Raw genomic sequence first — 6,901 nt, 5'->3', positions numbered from 1 at the left:
GAATGTAAAGAAATGAAGACAGCCTAAGAGACTTTTGGGACAATATTAAACACAACAACATTCACATTATAAGGGTCCCAGAAGGAGAAGAGAGAAAGGACCCAAGAAAATATTTGAAGAGATTATAGTCGAAAACTTCCCTAACGTGGGAAAGGAAATAGCCACCCAAGTCCAGAAAGCACAGAGAGTCCAAGGCAGGATAAACCCAAGAAGAAACACGCCGAGACACATAGTAATCAAACTGACAAAAAATAAAGACAAAGAAAAATTATTGAAAGCAACAAGGGAAAAACGACAAATAACATACAAGGGAACTCCCATAAGGTTAACAGCTGATTTCTCATCAGAAACTCTACAAGCCAGAAGGGACTGACACAATATATTTAAAGTGATGAAAGAGAAGAACCTACAACCAAGATTACTCTACCTGGCAAGGATCTCATTCAGATTTGATGGAGAAATCAAAAACTTTACAGACAACGCAGGGAGGAGGGGTGGTGGTGTGATGAATTGGGCGATTGGGATTGACAGGTATACACTGATGTGTATAAAATTGATGATTAATAAGAACCTGCTGTATAAAAAATAAATAAAATAAAATTTTAAAAAAGAGAACAGGTGAAAAGCCAAAACTGATTATTTTATTCCTAGTGACATTTTATATGTTAAATAATTATTTTATAAATTTTTCAGTTGATTATATTGGATTTGATAGGAATAAAAAAAACAAAAAAGCTTTACAGACAAGCAAAAGCTAAGAGAATGCAGCATCACCAAACCAGCTCTACAACAAATGCTAAAAGGACTTCTCTAAGTGGGAAACACAAGAGAAGAAAAGGACCTACAAAAACAAATCCATAACAATTAAGAAAATGGTCATAGGAACATACATACTGATAATTACCTAAAACGTGAATGGATTAAATGCTCCAACCAAAAGACACAGGCTTGCTGAATGGATACAAAAACAAGACCCATATATATGCTGTCTCCAAGAGACTCACTTCAGACCTAGGGACACATACAGGCTGTGAAGGGATAGAAAAAGATATTCCATGCAAATGGAAATCAAAAGAAAGATAGAGTAGCAATACTCATATCGATAAAATAGACTTTAAAATAAAGAATGTTACAAGAGACAAGGAAGGATACTACATAATGATCAAGGGATCAATCTAAGAAGAAGATATAACAATTATAAATACATATGCACCCAACATAGGAGCACCTCAATACATAAGGGAAATGCTACCAGCTATAAAAGAGGAAATCAACAGTAACACAATAATAGTGGGGGACTTTAACACCTCACTTACACCAATGGACAGATGATCGAGACAGAAAATTAATAAGGAAACACAAGCTTTAAATGACACATAGACCAGATAGATTTAATTGATATTTATAGGACATTCCATCTGAAAACAGCAGATTACACTTTCTTCTCAAGTGTACATGGAACATTCTCCAGGATAGATCATATCTTGGGTCACGAATCAAGCCTCCATAAATTTAAGAAAATTGAAATCATATCAAGCATCTTTTCTGACCACAATGCTATGAGATTAGAAATAAATTATAGAGAAAAAACGTAAAAACACGGACACATGGAGGCTAAACAATATGTTACTAAATAACCAAGAGATCACTGAAGAAATCAAAGAGGGAATCAAAAAATACCTCAAGGCAAATGACAATGAAAACATGACGATCCAAAACCTATGGGATGCAGCACAAGCAGTTCTAAGAGGGAAGTTTATAACCATACAAGCTCACCTTAAGAAACAAGAAAAATCTCAAATAAACAATCTAACCTTACACCTAAAGCAACTAGAGGAAGAAGGACAAACAAAACCCAAAGTTAGTAGAAGGACACAAATCATGAAGATCAGAGCAGAAATAAATGAAATAGAAACAAAGAAAACAATAGCAAAGATCAATAAAACTAAAAGCTGGTTCTTTGAGAAGATAAACAAAATTGATAAACCTTTAGCCAGACTCATCAAGAAAAAGAGGGAGAGGACTCAAATCAATAAAATTAGAAATGAAAAAGGAGAAGTTACAACAGACACTGCAGAAAAACAAAGCATCCTAAGAGACTACTACAAGCAACTCTATGCCAAAAAAATGGACAACTTGAAAGAAATGGACAAATTCTTAGAAAGGTATAAGCTTCCAAGACCGAACCAGGAAGAAACAGAAAATATGAACAGACCAATGACAAGCAGTGAAATTGAAACTGTGATTTAAAATCTTCCAACAAAGAAAAGTCCAGGGCCAGATGGCTTCACAGGTGAATTCTATCAAACATTTAGAGAAGAGCTAACACCCATCCTTCTCAAACTCTTCCAAAAAATGGCAGAGGAAGGAACACTCCCAAACTCGTTCTGTGAGGCCACCATCACACTGATACCAAAACCAGACAAAGATACTACAAAAAAAGAAAATTACAGACCAATATCACTGAAGAATATAGATGTAAAAATCCTCAACAAAATACTAGCAGACAGAATCCAACAACACATTAAAAGGATTATACACCATGATCAAGTGGGATTTATCCCAGGGATGCAAGGATTCTTCAATACATGCAAATCAATCAATGTGATACACCATATTAACAAACTGAAGAATAAAAACCATATGATCATCTCAATACATGCAGGAAAAACTTTTGACAAAATTCAACACCCATTTATGATAAAAACTCTCCAGAAAGTGGGCATAGAGGGAACCAACCTCAACATAATTAAGGCCATATACGACAAACCCACAGCAAACATTCTCAATTGTAAAAAACTGGAAGCATTTCCTCTAAGACCAGGAACAAGACAAGAATGTCCACTCTTGCCACTATTATTCAACATAGTTTTAGAAGTCCTAGCCACAGCTATCAGAGAAGAAAAAGAAATAAAAGGAACACAAATTGGAAAACAAGAAGTAAAATTATCACTGTTTGTAGATGACATGATGTTGTACGTGGAGAATCCTAAAGATGCCACCAGAAAACTACTAGAGCTAATCAATGAATTTGGCAAAGTTGCAAGATACAAAATTAATGTATAGAAATCTCTTGCATTCCTATACACTAACAATGAAAGATTAGAAAAAGAAATTAAGGAAACAATCCCATTCACCATTGCAACAAAAAGAATAAAATACCTAGGAATAAACCTACCTAAGGAGGTAAAAGACCTGTACTCAGAAAACTATAAGACACTGATGAAAGAAATCAAAGATGACACAAACAGATGGAGAGATATACCATGTTCTTGGATTGGAAGAATCAATACTGTGAAAATGACCATACTACCCAAAGCAATCTACAGATTCAATGGAATCCCTATCAAATTACAAGTGGCATATTTTACAGAGCTAGAACAAAAAATCTTAAAATTTGTATGGAGACACAAAAGACCCCAAATAGCCAAAGCAGTCTTGAGGGAAAAAAACGGAGCTGGAGGAATCAGACTCCCTGACTTCAGACTATACTACAAAGCTACAGTAATCAAGACAATATAGTGCTGGCACAAAAACAGAAATATAGATCAATGGAACAGGATAGAAAGCCCAGAGATAAACCCACACACCTATGGTCAACTAATCTATGACAAAGGAGGCAAGAGTATACAATGGAGAAAAAAGAGTCTCTTCAATAAGTGGTGCTGGGAAATCTGGACAGCTACATGTAAAAGAATGAAATTAGAACACTCCCGTCATACACAAAAATAAACTCAAAATGGATTAGAGACCTAAATGTAAGACCGGGCCCTATAAAACTCTTAGAGGAAAATATAGGAAGAACACTCTTTGACATAAATCACAGCAAAATCTTTTTTTTTTTTGGCGGTACGCGGGTCTCTCACTGTTGTGGCCTCTCCCGTTGCGGAGCACAGGCTCCGGACACGCAGGCTCAGCGGCCATGGCTCACGGGCCCAGCCGCTCCGCGGCATGTGGGATCTTCCCGGACCGGGGCACGAACCCGTGTCCCCTGCATCGGCAGGCGGACTCTCAACCACTACGCCACCAGGGAAACCTGCAAGATCTTTTTTGATCCACCTCCTAGAGTAATGGAAATAAAAACAAAGATATACAAATGGGACCTAATGAAACTTAAAAGCTTTTGCAAAGCAAAGAAAACTACAAACAAGACAAAAACACAACTCTCAGAATGGGAGAAAATATTTGCAAATGAATCAACGGACAAAGGATTAATCTCCAAAATATATAAATAGCTCATGCAGCTCAATATTAAAAAACAAGCAACCCAATCCAAAAATGGGCAGAAGACCTAAATAGACATTTCTCCAAAGAAGACATACAGATGGCCAAGAAGCACATGAAAAGCTGCTCAACATCACCAATTATTAGAGAAATGCAAATCAAAACTACAATGAGGTATCACCTCACACCAGTTAGAATGGGCATCATCAGAAAATCTGCAAACAACAAAAGCTGGAGATGGTGTGGAGAAAAGGGAACCCTCTTGCACTGTTGGTGGGAATGTAAATTGATACAGCCACTATGGAGAACAGTATGGAGGTTCCTTAAGAAACTAAAACTAGAACTACCATATGACCCAGCAATCCCACTACTGGACATATACCTAGAGAAAACCATAATTCAAAAAGACACATGCACCCCAATATTCATTGCAGCACTATTTACAATAGCCAGGTCATGGAAGCAACCTAAATGCCCATCGACAGACGAATGGATAAAGAAGATGTGGTACATATATACAATGGCATATTACTCAGCCATAAAAAGGAACGAAATTGGGTCATTTGTAGAGACGTGGATGAATCTAGAGACTGTCATACAGAGTGAAGTAAGTCAGAAAGAGAAAAACAAATATGGTATATTAACGCATATATGTGGAACCTAGAAAAATGGTACAGATGAACTGGTTTGCAGGGGGGGGTGGTGGTGGGATGAATTGGGAGATTGGGATTGATATATATACACTAATATGTATAAAATAGATAACTGAGAAGAATCTGCTATATAAAAAAATAAATAAAATAAAATTCAAAAAAAAAGAATCACATAGTCCGAGGACATGACATAAACTGGTTAGAACCAATAGGTCCAAGTTGGCTGATGATTGACTTCCGCCAGACCCTGAACACACTAAATGACACACCCACGGGTGCCATGACAGTTCCAAGGCCTACCATAAAGGTGAAAAAGTGGACGGTGGCCCAATTTCTGGGAATCCCCACCCCTTTCCCAAAATAGCTGGCATACTCCTCCCACTCATTAGCCTATGAAATTACCCACCTCTATAAAAACTGACAAACCCATACCCTGGTGCTGCTCTCTCCTGAGATGGTCCACATTCTGTCTGTGGAGTGTGTTTCTCTCTAAATAAACACATTTCTTACCTATCACTTTGTCTTTGAATTCTTTCTGTAATGAGACCTTAAGAAACTGAGACAAGGTGTGTGATCTCCATTAAAAGACCATGAGTTCAAGTCCCAATCTGGGTTTTTGCTGGGTTCAAGTCCCAACCCATGGGTTCAAGTCCCAATCTGAGTTACACAGTTTCAGTTTCTCTACTTGAGACACTCTTCACGTGGCTCACTCCCTCAGTTCATTCAGGTCTCTGTTCAGCTGTTATCTTATTATAGAGACCTTCCCTGACTGCCCATCCAAAATAGCACATTCCCTGACACTCTGACCCCAGTCTCTGTTTATTATTTCTCCTAGTCCTTAAGACCTCACGTTTTGTTTTTCAATTAATTAATTAATTTATTTATTTATTTATTTATTTTTGGCTGTGTTGGGTCTTCATTGCTGCGTGCGGGCTTTCTCTAGTTGTGGCGAACGGGGGCTACTCTTTGTTGTGGTGCGTGGGCTATTCATTGTGGTGGCTTTTCTTTGTTGCAGAGCATGGGCTCTAGGCGCGTGGGCTTCAGTGGTTGTGATACATGGGCTCAGTCGTTGCAGCTCACGGGCTCTAGAGCACAGGCTCAGTAGTGTGGCACACAGGCTTAGTTGCTCCGTGGCATGTGGGATCTTCAAGGACCAGGGCTCGAACCCGTGTCCCCTGCATTGGCAGGCAGATTCTTAACCACTGCGCCACCAGGGAAGTCCCAAAACCTCACGTTATATTATGTCTATTTACTGTCTTTTTCTCCGAACGGGTATGCTGGTAAAATGTTTAACAACTAGCTCTCTGAAAACTATTGAAACCGAGCGGGGCCCGGTGGGGCTCCCAGGCGTGGAGGCCTTTTTGTCCCCCACTTCTTGTGGCCAAGACACCAGCCTCCATGACCTTCCCTGAGTTCCAAAGGGCAGATTCAAATGGTTGCTCATCAAGGGAGGAGTAGCCAAAAAACCACGCAAGCAAGATTAAAGGGATCAGAGAAGCTCATCAAGATTAGGAGACCAAGGCGAGATTAAGGAGGGCAGGCCTTGCTCGCACTCTAATCTTGTCAGAGACCCCACCTTTGAACTATTGTTATAAACCCTCATCAAATCCTCCCGGGTTGAGACACATAGTTTTTCCGAGGCAGGAGCCCACTGTGCCCCCTTTTGCCTGGCAAAGTAATAAAGCTATCCTTCTCTACTTCACCCAAAACTCTGTCTCTGAGATTTGATTTGTCACCAGTGTACAGAAAGGCCAAGCTTTTGGTAACGGTATGAATGTGTTACAGAACACAGTTCATGTGCCTGACGGACAGTGAGGGCAAACATACCGAAACATCGGAGTTTGGAGCAGAGAAAGGTTTATTGCAGGGCCACGCTCAAACTCCCCAGTGGTTTTTGTTTTTAATTTTTTTAACACCTTTATTAGAGTATAATTGCTTTACAATGGTGTGTTAGTTTCTGCTTTATAACAAAGTGAATCAGCTATACTCCCTAATGGTTTTTGGGGAAAGGTTTTTATAGGCAA

The sequence above is a fragment of the Delphinus delphis genome, chromosome 6 (genome assembly GCF_949987515.2).
Source record: "Delphinus delphis chromosome 6, mDelDel1.2, whole genome shotgun sequence".
Taxonomy (NCBI): domain Eukaryota; kingdom Metazoa; phylum Chordata; class Mammalia; order Artiodactyla; family Delphinidae; genus Delphinus; species Delphinus delphis.
The sequence above is the reverse complement of the archived record's forward strand: the minus strand, read 5'-3'. Positions refer to the sequence as shown.